This window comes from Amblyraja radiata, chromosome 33 (assembly GCF_010909765.2).
Source record: "Amblyraja radiata isolate CabotCenter1 chromosome 33, sAmbRad1.1.pri, whole genome shotgun sequence".
Lineage (NCBI taxonomy): Eukaryota > Metazoa > Chordata > Chondrichthyes > Rajiformes > Rajidae > Amblyraja > Amblyraja radiata.
In genome coordinates, this window is record NC_045988.1 from 14,002,473 (window position 1) to 14,019,756 (window position 17,284).

The 17,284-nt window shown below is 39.6% G+C and overlaps 1 protein-coding gene across 11 annotated transcripts in view; it reads left to right on the top strand.

Moving 5' to 3' along the window:
- Window positions 1–17,284, top strand: part of gramd1b (GRAM domain containing 1B) — a 406,068-nt gene that overhangs the window by 285,236 nt on the left and 103,548 nt on the right. The window lies entirely within an intron of this gene.

Genomic DNA, 17,284 nt, shown 5'->3' on the forward strand with positions numbered 1-17,284 from the left:
GGCGACCGTAGACTTGTCGTAGCTTGTCTTCTCCTGACGTAGGTGCTGTCGTTGGTTGTCGCCAGGATGACGTAGGTTGTCGCCGGTGCTGACTTCGGTGAATTCCATTGTCCTAGTCACAGGCTGTCGCCTAAAAAATCGCCTAAGTGGGACAGGCCCATTAGTCTAGTCGCCGGTTTTTCGGCGACCTGCTACGACTATGACAGTCGCCTAAAAAATCACCTAGTGGGACAGGCCCTTTAAGACATGGTGAAATTAAGATGGCAACTGAAAGCATCTACCAAGCCATTTAAAAAATGTTTATTCCGTGGTAGTTTTTTCAATCCTATTCTTCACTGGTAATTTTTCTGTACCAAGGTATTGCCATTGGTTAACCTGTTAAATTAATTTAAATTGTGCATTGCATTTATATACCTTAAATGTGCTGACACATCTGAAATGTTTTTCTCATTTTATGTACATGATACTACTAACGTTTGGGTGTAAACCAGGTACGGGGCTGTTGATTATAAAGTTTAGAAGCAGTTTCATTTACAAATGTTTGCCCATGCAACATGTTTCATAGTAAGATGTTTATATTATATATTTTATGCTGTATCGGTAGCAGCAAAACATTTCTAAACTCAGCCTTTTGTTTTACTTTATGATATTTGGAAAATTATGTCAAGTTAGTTGACAGAAACTATGATAGTCACCCTAGTTCACAGAATATAACGAAGTAGACATGAAATGTCCTGAAACGCATTGCTATTTATTTAACGAGAATATTGATGTTCCACAAGCCAAGGGTGGCTCAATTTTCCATTTGTCTCCTCCAGTCTTAATTGCTTTCTTCTGGAGTAGAAATTCCAATATTGTTATCAACAAAATACTTCAGTTATTGCAGGTGAGCAGTATTTTAGTGTTTAATGGCAAACTTTACTGTCAGTAGATATTGTTATCTTTAGCTGCAACTATATTTTAGAGTTTTGTACTGAAGATGGATATCAGCCTAGCTAAATGAAATTCCTTCCATCTCAGGTGTCAGGTTTAGTTCAAAATATTAAGTAAAGGAGCAGAATTGGGCCATACGGCCCATCAAGTCTACTCCACCATTCAATCACGGCTGATCTATCCCTTTCTTCTAACCCCATTCACCTGCCTTCTCCCCATAACCTGTGACACCCATATTAATCACGAATCTAAATAACTATGCTTCATAAATATCCATTGATGTTTGTCCTCCACTGCCTTCTGTGGCAAAGGATTTCACAGATTCACCACCCTCTGATTAAAGAAATTACTTCTCATCTATTTCCTAAAGGAACGCCCTTTAATTCTGAGGTTATGACCTCTGGTCCTAGACTCACCCACTAGTGGAAACATCATCTCCACATCCACTCTATCCAAATTTCTCTAACTTCAAGTAACTTCTGCACTCCCTCTCTCTCTCCATTCCACCTCCCCCCCCACCCCCTCCCCCATCCAAGTCACACCAGGTTCTCACCTAGCAAACAGCTAACAATGGCCTGTTTCCATAATCATTGTTACTTTTTTGCACGTCTTTCTTTCATTTGTTCCATACCTCTGTATCACTGTTTATATCTCTTGTTACCCTTTCCCCTGACTAGCCTGAAGATGGGTCTTAACCTGAAACGTCACCCAATCCTTCTCTCCGGATATGCTTCCTGTCCCATTGAGTTACTCTAGCATTTTGTGTCAATTGTGCGTATTTATTGACCTGTTTCTGGAACTGAGGGTGTTCAGATCTCCTGAAGACTGGAGATAAGTAATCATGAGAAAGTTTGAGTCTATATCAGTGTTGTTGCATTAATAAAGAATTATAAAAAAATCTCAAATTTTTGGTAACCTCTAACATCCCCTTTTTACTCCACACTCCCCCTTCCTTCCCCCACCACTGTGCTGCCCACACCTTCTGCTTTACTCTCTAGCCTTTGTTCCAACCATCTGCCCTTCAAACCCCCCTTGCTTGTGTCCAGCTATGACCTTCGATGTTTTGTCCTGCCTCTTCTTCTCATCAGTCTGAAGAAGGATCCCAACCCAAAACATCACCTATGCATGTTCTCCAGAGATACTGTCTGTCCTACCTATGTATCATAATTTTACATACGACTATGATTTATGCCAGCACTTTGTGTCAAATATGACAGTTAGTTGCATTCTCCATATTAAATTTGAGAGTTGCGTCATTTTCTTTTTTTAGATCGACCACTCCAATTTAATTGAGAGCAATGATTTATGTTGAATTATGTTATATTTAGGCCATATTTGTTAAACTGTGCTAAGTCCAATCAGCTCCATCTTTGACATGCTGCTATTCTATATTTTGTTACAGAAAAAAAAATCTATATATTTTTTGTCTACAAATCTACATTTAGATTTATATATGGGCAGCACATTGGCAGGTGCCTTGCTACGCCAGAGACCCAGGTTTAATCCGGACCTTAGCTACTGACTGTGTAGAGTTTGCTCGTGCTTCCTGTGACCACATGGGTTTCTTCCCAGATCCACAAAGTTGTGTGAGTTGGTACTGTAAGCTTCCGCTTGTGTGTAGGTGATTGGCAGAATCTAGTTGGGAGGTGGGTCCCAGTTGACAAGAAAGTGGGCGTTCACGATGACACAGCGGTAGAGTTGCTTGCTACCGTACAGCGAATACAGCGCCGGAGACCCGGGTTCGATCCTGACTACAGGTGCTGTCTGTACAGAGTTTGTACGTTCTCCCCGTGACCTGCGTGAGTTTTCTCCGACATCTTCTGTTTCCTCCCACACTCCAAAGACCTACAGGTATGTAGGTTAATTGGCTTGGTAAATGTAAAAAATGTCCCTAGAGTGTGCAGGGTAGTGTTAACGTGCGGTGATCACTGGTCGGCATGGGCCGAAGGGCCTGTTTCTGCGCTGTATCTCTAAACCAAACTAATAGCATGGGATCACTGAAGGTTTTGTGTAAATGGGAGATCCATGCTTTGTTTGGACTTGGTATCACAGATTGTAGTTTTAATAAAATTCAGATACGAGATGACAGTACATAACATGTTTGAGTTACTAAAGTCATAGAGGAAGCAGGACCTTCAGCCCAACCTGTCTATGCCGACTAAGATGCCCGCCAATGCAAGTCTGATTTGTCTGCATTTGACATATAGTTGACGTGGTGAAATTATTCCCACCGTACTAATTAATAAAGGCACAGCAAGCATAACAGAATAACTGAGCATCTAATTATCAGGACCTATCGTCAACGGCCTTGATGACATTTTAGAATGTAGAAACAGAACCCTTTGCTTCAAAGAATACAGTTAAAGTAGATAGCAATTTAACGCAAATAAAGGAAGAAATACAAGAGGGCATAGTTTTAAGGTGAAAGGAACAAAGTTTAAAGGAGTTGTACAGGGCAAATTTTTTATAAAGAGGGTGGTGAGTGCCTGGAATGCACTGCCAGGGTCGGTAGTTAAAACATTTACAATGGTGACATTTAATAGGCTTTTGGATAGGCATATGGATATGCAGGGAATGGAGGGTATGGATTCTGTTCTGGCAGATGAGAGTTGGCCAAGGCATCATGTTCAGCACAGATATTGTGGGCTATGAGGCCTGTTCATGTGCTGTGCTGTTCCATGGTCTATGTTAAATAACCTAAAAATGTAAAATTAAAAAAAAGGAAAGGCCAATTTAGTATATGCCAGAGTGACATGTCAGAGTGAACAGTGACATGTTACTGTTTAAGAAGGAACTGCAGATGCTGGAAAATCGAAGGTAGACAAAAATGCTGGAGTAACTCAGCGGGTGAGGCAGCATCTATGGAGCGAAGGAAATAGGCAACGTTTCGGGTCAAGACCCTTCTTCAGACTGATGTGACTCACATCAGTCTGAAGAAGGGTCTTGACCCGAAACGTTGCCTATTTCCCTCGCTCCATAGATGCTGCCTCACCCGCTCAGTGACGTTACTGTTCCTTTTCTTAGACTCTAATATAGAATTACATATCCAGACCAATAAGCACATCCTTACCATTTAAATTGTGTCGTAAAGTGTATTTGTATTAACAGTAGAACTCAAACAATTGTATGGCCTCTCCAGTAATTTGTGGTAAAACAGAACTTGTGGCATACTTGTATTTCCTCTCAAATCGCCAGGTTTTTAATTGGCTAATAATGGTGGGTGTTTTTGGATCCATTGTTGTTTTCTAATAATTTTTTAGATAAAAGGTGCATATAATATTAGTCTTGATGTCTGAAATTTTTCTTTATCATTGTATGCATACCTGAAATTTCAAATAGTTAATACTGATTCGAATTGAATAAATCTGAGAAAAAAACCAATTGCATCTATACACAAAAAGCAATTACAATATACCTAGATTAAAAAAAACCTATATAAGCCTTGATCTTAGAATGCCCCTAAATTCATACACCCACGTGTTGTATTGCAGGAAAGAATAAAAATATTATGACATTTGCCAGACAGTAAAAAAGATTTTTTAGGCTCATGTTTAAAGCAGACTTTAAACATGCAGACTTTGCATTGATCAGATTATTGCATTAAACTGGCAGACTTTGCATTGATCAGATTATTTGCAGCTCAATTTCAGATGTATATACGTTGCTAAAATTGTATGTGAATAACCATCCCAACACTTGGCTTTGATAGATTATATTATGAAATATACTATCATGTCCAAGCTGAACATTCAACAAACATGTACTGATGTGAACATAATGAATAGTAGGAATAGGTGATTTGGCACTTCATGGCTTCTCTACCATTCATCAAGTACACAACGAGTCTTGTACCTCAGGACCATTTTCCTGCACTGTAAGTAAGTAAGTAAACTTTATTTATATAGCGCATTTTAAGTCAATTTGCATTGACCCCAAAGCGCTTCACATAATTTAAATAATAATAAGTTCCATTGCAAACCATAGAAAAAGGTTTTTAAAAAAATGAATAAAAATGGACACAACATATTACAGAGTTCAACACAAACATTCCCTATTTCACTGTCCCTATTTCACTTAATTATCTTTATTTCCAGAAATCTAACAGTCTCTGTTGTGAATTAACTTAATGACTGAGCCTCCACTTGGAACTATGAAATTTGGATTTTGAAATCCTTGAAATAGCTGAATCCTTGAAATAGGATGTTGAGAGCTGATGGCCGCAAATTGCCAACATGAGAAAGATCCATAATTCATTTTTTGCTTTCTGCCCAAAAAACAATGTCAGTGTTGCCCGTGGTTCCAACTTTGTTGATTGACCTTATCCTTATCATAAGCTTTCTGAAAATATAAACCATATAACCATACTCATGGTTGCTTGTTATCAGTTCCACTGCTGATATCCTCAAAAACCTATATATTAGTCACATGTCTCTTTTTCCATTCCTTCATGATGTCTCTGCTCAATCGTATTATGTTTTTTAAGCTGTTATTTTGTTATATTACACATGATAGTGTCCAGCATTTTCCCTACCATGCTAAGTCAGTAGTTCCCAGATTTCTTTCTCATTTCTTCCTGAAATCATGGAGTCATATTTACTATCCTTCAGTAGGATAATTCTAGAAAAGGATGATATTTAAAGTATCCATTATCTCCATAGCATTCTCTTTGAAAGAGGTCACAGCAGAGATAGTAAATGCTCAGGTTATCGTTGTAGATTCTTTGGATTTATTTGTAAATGTTATCTCACACATGTATCAGGGGCTGTATGGAAGAGATGGCAACAAGGTAGAAAACGATCCTAAATTTGAAAAATAATATTGAATCATCTTTCTTGGTAGGACATGCCATCTTGTGGCTGTATGTTTTTTAGATGAAGCAGGATAAATGACGAAGAAAATATTGTTCAATGGATATGATTCGCGAGGGCTCACGTGAGGGCGACCCGGCTCGGGGCTGGAATGGTGCTCCGGTGGCTGAGACGGCGTTCTGGCGGCAGCGGCCTGAGTCCGGGGTTCGGCCGCGGGCCAGTGGACGACATCGTCAACAGCTGTGTCCGCTGGACTGGAGGGCGGCAGCTTCGACCACCCCCGGCCCGTTCGCGGAGCTCGGTGAGCCGCGGGACTGACTTACCATCGCCCGGTGGGGTATCGCCTCAGCGCAGAGGGAGAAGAGGAGGGAAGAGACAGCAGCCCTAAGATTTTTGCTTCCATCACAGTGAGGAGGTGCTTGATGGACTCACTGTGGTGGATGTTAATTTGTGTTTACTGTCTGTTCTGTTGTTTATTATTGTATGTATGGCTGCAGATAACGACATTTGGTTCAGACCGTAAGGTCTGAATGACAAATAAAGGATCTAATGATAACATAAATGGATTTCAATTAATATATCTGCTATTCTTATATTTAAAATATATAAACTTTTAAGTACATGTTCAAAATCATTAGTCTACATAAATTTATTATATTCTATTTGCATCATCCACGAAGAGCAACAATTTTACAAATGGTTTTCTGTGAAAAAAAAGTTGCAAGAAATTAGAAGTACAGTGCATTCAGAAAGTATTCAGACCCCTTCACTTTTTCCACATTTTGTTACGTTACAGCCTTATTCTAAAATTGATTAAATGCATTTGTTTCATCATCAATCTACGCACAATACATCATAGTATAAACGCAAAAACAGGTGTTTTTATTTTTAATAACTTTCTAAACACCTGTTTTTGCTTTTGTATTATGGGGTATTGTATATAGATTGATGATTAAAAAAATGAATTTAATCCATTTTAGAATAAGGCTGTATGTAACATAACAAAATGTGGAAAAAGTGAAGTGGTCTGAATGCTTTCTGAATACATTGTATAACAATCAATAGGAAATCAAGTTTTATAAATCAGTAATGTGTGAAAATTTAAAAGGCTGGTCTTACTTGAGTAGTAAAGTGGTGGTAGACTGATTTGACCTCAAAGAACCCGAGTTTAGTTTATTATTTTCACATGTATCGAATTACAGTTAAAACTTTGTTTTGCCTTCTATCCAAATAGATGAGATATACAATCGTCAAACTCAAGTACAATAGATAGAGCACTTGAAGATATAAACTTCAAAATACAGTTCTAAGCATTGTAACGCATCAGTTCCACAGACATCATCTATTGCCCACAATGGGATATAGGTGAATGGCTCGGTGGCCTTGTACAGTGCCCTCCAGAATTTTGGGACAATGACCCATCTTTTATTTATTTGCCTCTGTACACCACAATTTGAGATTTTAATAGAGAAAATATCACATGTGATTGAATTGCACATTGTCAGATTTTAATAAAGGCTATTTTGATACATTTTGGTTTCACCATATGGAAATGATAGCAGTGTTTATACATACAGTGCCCTCCATAATGTTTGGGACAAAGACGCATCATTTATTTATTTGTCTCTGTACTCCACAGTTGAAGATTTGTAATAGAAAAACTCACGTGGTTAAAGTGCACATTGTCAGATTTTAATAAAGGCAATTTTTATACATTTTGGTTTTACCATGTAGAAATGACAGCTGTGTTTATACATAGTGTCCCCCCCCCATTTCAAGGCACCATAATGATTCGGACACAAGGATTCACAGGTGTTGGTAATTGTTCCGTTGTGTTTAATTACCTCCTTAATGCAGGTATAAGAGAGCTCTGAGCACCTAGTCTTTCTTCCACCTAGTCTTGCCATCACTCTGATATGTTAATCTTTGTCTCATATGTCCACAAGACCTTTTTTGCTGCACTTTGGTTACCCTTTTAAGTACTTCTTGGCGAACTGTAACCTGCCCATCCTATTTTTGTGGCTCACCAGTGGTTTGCCTCTATTTCTGTTCATGAAGTCTTCCGCGAACAGTGGTCATTGACAAATCCACATCTGACTCCTGAAGAGTGTTTCTGATCTGGTTGGCCCAATCTATAGGGTGATTTCACGAAAGGTCACTGGATCATAGATCCTCACCCACGTGACCGCAAAAATCCAACTGGGGTACAAGCGTCACTTCCGTACATGTTATTGATGCTGAAAACGCGCACTTTCACACCCGTTAAAAACCGCGAAAACGGCCTGTTTTTGAGCTGTAAATAACTGTGCCAGTCGGGGTGACCGTGAGACACAGTTATCTTACTTTACAGTCCAGAAGATAGATAAAAACTAAGGTAAATACAAGAGGGAGCTGAAGGGGCAACAACAGCGGAAGTGGTTAGCGGACATTCGCCGTGGAGATATAAAGATCGAAAATATCGGGAATTATCGCGTTTGCTCGCTGCATTTCATCAAAAGTAAGGCATTATTGACGTTTTATCTTTATTCATCTTATATGAAAAGTTTTAAAAGTGAAAAATCCATCATTAAAATTGCAAAATCGCCCATGGTTCTCAGGTGGGTTTTAACATGCAAAATGAAAACGCTTCTGAAGCTACATTTACCATTTAAATAATTGTAAACCATAAATGCGTTTTGAAATATATTTTACTCAGATGCAAGCTAAGGAATGAGATAATTGTCAGCTGTTAATTGGATAATAATAATAAAATGTCCTGATTTTGTCCAATTAACAGCTGACAATTATCCCATTCCTTAGCTTGCATCTGAGTAAAATTTATTTCAAAACGCATTGATAGTTTACGATTATTTAAATGGTAAATGGAGCTTCAGAAGCGTTTTCATTTTGCATGTTAAAACCCACCTGAGAACCATGGGCGATTTTGCAATTTTACTGACTGATTTTTCACTTTTAAAACTTTTCATATAACAAATGAATAAAGATAAAACGTCAATAATGCCTTACTTTTGATGAAATGCAGCGAGCAAACGCGATAATTCCCGATATTTTCGATCTTTATATCTCCACGGCGAATGTCCGCTAACCACTTCCGCTGTTGTTGCCCCTTCAGCTCCCTCTTGTATTTACCTTCGTTTTTATCTATCTTCTGGACTGTAAAGTAAGATAACTGTGTCTCACGGTCACCCCGACTGGCACAGTTATTTACAGCTCAAAAATGGGCCGTTTTCGCGGTTTTTAACGAGTGTGAAAGTGCGCGTTTTCAGCATCAATAACATGTACGGAAGTGACGCTTGTACCCCAGTTGGATTTTGCGGTCACGTGGGTGAGGATCCATGATCCAGTGACCTTTCGTGAAATCACCCTATATGTAGGTTCAAGTCACCCATGATAACTGCTGTACCTTTGCTACACGCATCCCTAATTTCCTGCTTGATGCTATCCCCAATCTCCCTACTGCTGTTTGGTGGTCTGTATACCACTCCATCAAGCGTTTTCTGCCCTTGGCTATTTTGCAGTTTTACCCATACTGATTCTACAGCATCCAAGCTAATGTCTCTCCTTGTCATTGCATTAATCTCCTCTTTAACCAGCAATGCCACCCGTCCTCATCTTTCTTTCTGTCTATCCTTCCTGAATTTCAAATACACGTGCATGTTTATCTCCCAGCCTTGGTCAACCTGTAGCCATGTCTCTGTAATTCCAACTATATCATATCCCTTAACTACTAACTGCGCATTCAATTCATCCACCTTATTTCTAATGCTCCTTGCATTAAGGCACAATGCTTTCAGGTTCGTTTTTCTTATCTCCCTTCTACCTTTTGCTTCTATCCTCCTTTTATGGCCCTCTATCTCCATGCATTGGGTCCCATCCCCCTGCCCTGTTAGTTTGAACGTGACCTTTTCTACACTCTCTTTCCCGTTAGCTGCACAGATTCGCGTCCACGTTAATTCAACCCCCCCCCCATGTTTTAGTTTAAACCCACCCGTATCTCCATAGGTGCCTCTTAACCCACTGTGTACCTCCAGCATTTTGTTTTTATCACTGATGTAACACTCTAGGCCTGTGCTCACGAACAGGCCAGACCTCTGGCCATGTTATTCCAGTGAGATACAACACTGACCTCTGCAGGCAATGTGGAACATTGATTTTGTGTCCTGTTCACGAAGAGCAGGACAAATGTAATCTGGCTATTCAGCTTCCCCTCAAATCATTAGCAAAGTGACAGTGGGTGTCATCAACAATGCAATAAAGTTGTATTAACTTGCCAATAATCTGTTTGCCATTTCCCAGCTTGATTTTTGCCAGAGCCACTCATTTTTATTCTGCCTAATTCCAGAAGTGAGGTGAGAATGACATTAAAGCAGTATTTGACCAGGTAACACCATGGTGAAATTGTAGTCTGGGAATAAAAGGGCAAACACTGAAATGATGGGAGTTATAATTCACACACAATAAGATGTTTGAGGCGGTTGTTGGAGGTTAATCAACCCAGGTTCAGGATATTACTGCAGGTGTTCCTCAGGAAAAGGTCCTCAGTCCAATTATCTTCAACTGCTTCTTCAATATTTGCCATCATAATGTCTGAAATGAGGATATTTGCTGATGATTGCACACTATTCATGTCTTTATGCAACTCCTCACAAAATGAGTCAGATCATGACTGAAAACAGCATGATCTAGGAAATGCCTAGGCACTGGGTCAATGTGGCAAATAACATTCATGCATTGGAAGGACCATTCGCAAAATGAAATTGCCTGACCACTTATTGTTCATTATCACTGGCATTACCATCGACGAGTCCTGTATCACAACAATCCTGAGATCATTATTGACCAAAAACTCAACTGGGCCAGCATAAATACTGTGGCTGCACAAGCAGGTAAAGTCTGGATATCCTGTACTGTGTGACTAATCTCCTGACACTTCGGCTTTCTGGCAAATAAAAAAACATAAATGATGAATGTCATAGAGTTCTCTCCACTTGCCTGGATGAGTATGGCCCCAACCAATACTCAAGAAGTTTAACATCATCTTGGACAAAGCAGCATGCTTGATTGGTTCCACATCTGTCTCCAGGAAACAATGGCAGCAATGTGTATTGTCTAGAAAATGCACCCCCTCGTCACTCTGCCTGCACCTCACAGATCCATGAATCCATGCCCTGTAGAGCCATGCAAAGCTGCAGCTTCATGTACATGAGAACACCACCACCACTTGCATGTCCCATTCTAAATTGTACACCATCCTATCTTGGAAATGCATTACCATTCCTTCTCTGCGAAATGTACTGTTTGGAAATATCTCCTTGACAGCATTGTGGGTATATCGCCACGGCTGTTGGTGAGAATATCTCACCACTAACTTCTTGGCCATTTAGGACAATTATTGTAGATTCAGAAAAACGCCTGATTAAATGAGTCCATGCCGGATGGATAAAGTTGGTTCTTTCACCACACACTTCATTGGCACTGTTTTTGCCATCGGGTTTCTGATGCTGTTGTTCCATGTTCAGATTCACAATGGTTGATGTTGATTTGGATTTCTCTTCCGTTATGAATTAGGTTGGAATCTTCCTTTATATGGTTTCACTTGCTAACTTCTGCATAGTAAGACTTTTGGTAAATGGACACTTCTGTATGGTATTCCTGTACAGATATGTGTACAGTTGAATATATCTTCATGGAATTGAAAGCTGCTTTTTAGTTTAAAAACATGGATGCGAAGTCATTCACTTCCGGCAAAGGAGATGAATGTAGGCATTAATTAAAGTGGTTCATTTGGATAGAACGGTTTTGTACATAAAAGGTTTATGTAGATTAACAGACTGTGCAAGATATTCACTTGAGCTGGATCCAGTCATTTTAATTTTGTTTCCATTTGTTCCGAAAAGAATATAATTGAACTCGGAACAAAAGAGAATTGACAAAGCTGCAAGGTCACGCTTTTACATTATGGATTTCCATAATGAGCCAAGAGTACGTTGACAACAAGCTAATGAATAAAGCTATTTTTAGGTACTATTCATACAGTGTGTACTTTATACACCATGTACGGCACATTCAAGCCAAGGCAAACATGTTTCAGCTGTGAACTGTAAAACAGTACAGTGTTCATTAGTTGTGAAGAATTACATTCAAGAATCATAAAACGTGTTTTTTCCAACTTGCTTTTATGTGGTTCAAACTCGTGCAGAATAGCGGTGTAAGAAGTGGAATATTTGCATATTGGCACCAGCATCAAAGCTATTTAGTTACAGGTCAAATGTAGCAGACCAGGTCACAGAGATGCAAATGATCTGGTGTAGGAATGGATGATAGCCCAATCAAGGCATTAATAGCCCTCAATTTCCATTTTATGCTTGCACTTCCCTCCTTTGAATTGTATTACCAATTGTGAATTGCACTGTAGTACTTTTTAACTACTTTTTAGTTCTGTAAAATGCATCTGCTTAGAGTCTAGGTTTAGGATGCCTGAATATTTTTCTTTCAGGCACACTAGTGGATTTTTATGCCTTTAAACTTCTCCAAATAAAGTGGAGAATCTTCAGGATAGAATGTGTCATGAAGGAAGTACTTTGGACCACTTGACATACACTGCTGCTATATTTTGCTAAACTCCATCAAATTTGCTGGTTTGTAGACGGAGTGCCACCTATCAAAAAAATGGCTTGAAAACAGATATGTTGATATTTGCTTATTCAGAGACCCGTGTTCGATCCTGTCTATGGGCGCTCTCAGTGCGGAGTTTGTTCTCATGACTGCATTGGTTTTCTCTGAGATCTTCGGTTTCCTCTCACATTCCAAAGATGTACAGGTTTGTACATTATTTGGCTTGGTGTAAGTGTAAATTGTCCTTAATGTGTGTAGGATAGTGTTAATGTGCGGGGACCGTTAGTCGGTGCAGACTCGGTGGGCTGAAGGGCCTGTTTCCGTGCAGTATCTCTAAACTAGACTAAAAATATATCTGTTTCAAGTGGTGTAGTGGTCCACAGTGCTTATGTCTTTGGATATTATATCTTAATAATTCTTCACTATACTTGAAGAAGTTTAGCCAGTATGAATGAGTGGTTCATTTGCACAGATTTGTCATATCTATTTAAAATATATATTTTTAATCTAGTCATGTTGCTTAGAGTGACACAATCAGGTGCCAGAAATCACTTGATCATCTCACAAAGTGCCAATATGCTGGCTGTGAACTCATTGTAATCTTAAGGCAACAAAAGGGCACATAAGTGACTTGCAAAGAATGAATGTATTTCCATATACCCAGGCTTCACATTACAGATATCTTATTCTTTGTGAGAGTAAGTTGAAAAATTTCCTAGATGTTAACAAGTTAGTTGATCAGTTCCCTCTCCTATTCAAACAATTTTTAAAAATGATAATAAATAGCGCTGCTAATGTGATCTGGACTAGTACTATCGTACAATTGTAATTGTATTGAATTGTAATTGTAAATTGAATTGTACTATCAATATAGATGGAGAAACTTGTCAGGAGGGCAACATCTTTTTATCAGGTATACTTTCAGTCATCAGAACTACAGTATCAAAAAAATGTGTGTGTGTATCTCATTATTGTTTATGTTAAATTCTATTGTGTAATGTGTTCTTTTTATTCGTATTGCTGTACGGTAACTCAAAAATCACTGTAGCAATTGGTGCACGTGACAATAAATGTGAACTTGAACTTATTATTTCAGTATAATTCATCTTATGCCCTAATACTTCATACTTAATCAACAATTCAGTTCTGTTATTTATGGTATTTTCACTTTGAAGAAGAGGTGGTATTTGTTAATTTTGGATCTACGCCAAGGTTATTCAGACTATTATTAATTGTATTATTCTAAATTAATGTTATTATTCTAAGTTAATTTTGGATCTATGCCAAAGTTATTCAGACTATTATTAATTGTACAACTCTAAATTATATTACTATTTTGACAATGTACTAGTTGATGTTTTTGGCTCAGAAACAAGCACAACCAACTGTTTTGCTAACCTGTGGTCTTACTAAGTTGAAACACAAGCAGGCCTTCTGAAAATCTGTTATGCTTCAAGCTTTTCTCTTTTAATCACTTCACTTTGATCTTGAATGAAAGTTGTGGTTCAATTGTGCCAGAAGGCTGGAGGTAGTGACTAGCAGTATTAGGACCAGATTGCTAGTTAGATTAATTAAAATGAAGAGATCTGTGATTTCCCAGTTTTTGCCTGGAAAATAACACCATCTTCAGAAGAAAGACACAACGTGCTAAACTACTTAATCATGTGACTGTGGTGATCACGTTAGAGGTGATGGAAATGTCGAAGAATGATGTGTTGGGTGCGGAGCCTGGTGGGATGAAAGGTGAGGACAAGGGGAACTCTATCCTTGTTTCATCTGGGAGGGAGGGGGAGCGGGAGCAGAATTAAGGAGAAGTGGGTAAGGGATCCATCCATGACAGCCACATTTACTCAAGAAAGAGGACACCTCAGATTTCCTCGAATGGAAAGCCTCATCTTTGGAGCAGATGTGGTGGAGACTGGAAAATTGAGAGTAGGGGGATAGCATCTTAGCAAGAGGCAAGGTGGGAGGATGTACAGTAAACCCTTATTTTAATGGACTTCTTTATAACAGATTTTGGTTGTAGAGGGCAGACATGCCAATTGCTGCCGACCCATGGCTGGCACTGCCTCCCCTACCACTTACAGCCCCGGCTGCCCACGCCATCCCTGGCCTGCACCACCTCCCCTACTGCGGACAGGCTGTGCCTGCCACCGCCGCTGACCCTGACCTGTATTCCAGCCACCATAACCACTGTAACCATTGACTCTGCAGATCTTCACCTCTCCCCTGGCCACCAGCAGACCGGGGCCGCCAACTCACCTGGATTCCAGGCCCAGTTTTGGACTGAGAGTCTTAAGTAGGGTCCTTCAAGGGCCTCAAGACCGTCCTGGTGGGGGATGGAGGTGTAAAGGGACTGAACGTCCCTGGTAAACATGAGCAAATGGGGGCCTAGAAATTGAAAGCTATTGAAGATAACACCTTTCAAGAGTCATCCATCTCTATAGTGCGTGACTGAGATCAAGAACAGGCCAATAAATACTCCAAAGTTTGCTGCCACAAAATTGTGTTTATTCCTGCACAATCCTTTCTTTATACTTAAATAATTGACACTTTTCGTTAACGTTTATTAGTAAAGAAAGGGTAAGCACATTTTCACAACAATGTTTCAGAAGGAACTGCAGATGCTGGAAAAATCGAAAGTAGACAGAAAATGCTGGAGAAACACAACGGATGAGGCAACATCTATGGAGAAAAGGAGTAGGCAACGTTTCGGGTCGAGACCCTCCTCAGACTGATGTCGGGGAGTGGGGGAGGCGAGGAAAAAGAAAGGAAGATGCGGAGACAATAGGCTATGTGGGAGAGCTGGGAAGGGGGAGGAGAAGCAGGGAGAAAGCAAGGACTACCTGAAATTGGAGGTGTCGATGTTCATACCGCTTTCACAACAATGGATTGGATACAGATATGTATCCTCGTGATTATTGTTTTGAAAACTGATTTGTCTTGGTATTTTATGATTTATTTCAACACCTTCCTCCCTAACCCATGGTTCTTCCTACTCTTAAGTTTTCCCCACCCAGCAGTAGCTCACACTGAATTGTTACAATGTCACCCTGCGTTTACTATAGCCACAGCTTACAACCTTTTTAACATATTGTTGAGAGTGACTAACCACAGTCTTGCATTAGAAACTCCACTTCTTAAAATTACCATCAAATGCAGTGTTCTTGGGACACAATCTTAGATTTGAGTGAGTACTACAGGTATTTGTAAAAAGACTGCGTATTAGATTACTTTCTTGTGTTGGGAAACCAGAATCTTGACAACAATACTTTTCATGCATAAACAATTATTTGAAGTGGCTCCTGAAACACAATCTATTAACATGTAATTGGTGTGGCTGGTTTTACTTCCCTTCCAATCAAATTGTATTTGTGGAAATTTGCTTCAGCTGTCTAAGTGTGGACTTCCTAAATGGAGGTCTGTCAGAATTCATGGTATATACGTTTAAAAGATTGTCGAATTGATTAAGTTCTTAAATTTTCTTTTATTTTTGTTTAGCAATTGAGTTCAATATTGTCTGAGAGATGATTTCAAATTGTTAATGTAATGCCTTAAAATTCTGAGGCTGTTTTATAGGCTGCACTTTGCTCACTGTGATGTATTTTATACAATGAAAGGTTTTTCTTTTGCAACAGTGCTTAATTTGTCATTGTGCCGGTGGAGTTGCTGTAAATATTTTGCCACTGGAAAAAGTGGTGCAATAGGGGATAAGTTCATTTTTTCCGTTGGATTAGGTTCATTCGCTCAGATGATGAACTGCACAGGCCAGGAAGATTTGAAGTCCAGACCGTTTTGCTCAACATGATCATGTTCTGGCCTGGACTTGCTGCCTCCTCTTCTCTCTTTATCTGACACGCTTTTGTCTCCATTTCACCTCTAGCCTTTGTCACTTACTCCAACCATCTTCCAATCAAACTCCCCTCACGTTATTCTGCCTACCACTTGCCAGGCTTTTCCCCACCCCCTCTTCTCATTACGAGTTTTCTCCCCCCTGCTTCATGGGTTTGAAGTGTTCCAAGACAAAATATCGTCTGTCTCTTGCCTGGACAGATGTTTCCTGACCCGCCGAGTTCCTCCAGCACTTTGTGTTTTGCTTGATTTGAAATTTGTTGCTTAGAAACATATAAAAATAGGTGCAGTAGCAGGCCCTTTGAGCTAGCACCGCCATTCAATATGATCATGGCTGATCATCTAAAATCAGTACCCCGTTCCTGCCTTTTCCTCATATCCCTTGATTCCTTTAGCCCTAAGAGCTAAATCTAACTCTCTTTTGAAAACATCCAATTGGCCTCCACTGCCTTCTGAGGCAGATAATTCCACAGATTCACAACTCTCTGGGTGAAGACATTTTTCCTCACATCAGTCCTAACTGGTCCACCCCTTATTCTTAAACTGTGACCCCTGGTTCTGAATTCCCCCAACATCGGGAACATTTTTCCTGCATCTAGCCTGTCCAATCCTTTAAGAATTGTATATGTTTCTATAAGATATCCTCTCATCCTTCTAAATTCCAGTGAATACATGCCTAGTCGATTTATTCTATCATCATATGTCAGTTCCGCCATCCCGGGAATTAACCTGGTGAATCTACGCTGCATTCCCTCAATAGCATTAATGTCCTTCCTCAAATTAGGAGATCAAAATTACACACAATACTCCAAATGCGGTCTCATCAGGGCCCTGTACAACTGCAGTAGGACCTCCTTGCTCCTAAACTCAAATCCTCTCGCAATGAAGGCTTTCTTCACTGCCTGCTGTACCTGCATGCTTACTTTCACGTGATTTTGTTGATCTAATTAGCAATACAAAACAGGTCATTTGAGAAGATAAAAGTAAGATAGGAGTTCCTATTCATTTTGAGTGAGCTCTGCTGGGATATTGGGCAATGACCAGCCGTGAAGTTTAGGTATAGGTTTATTATTGTC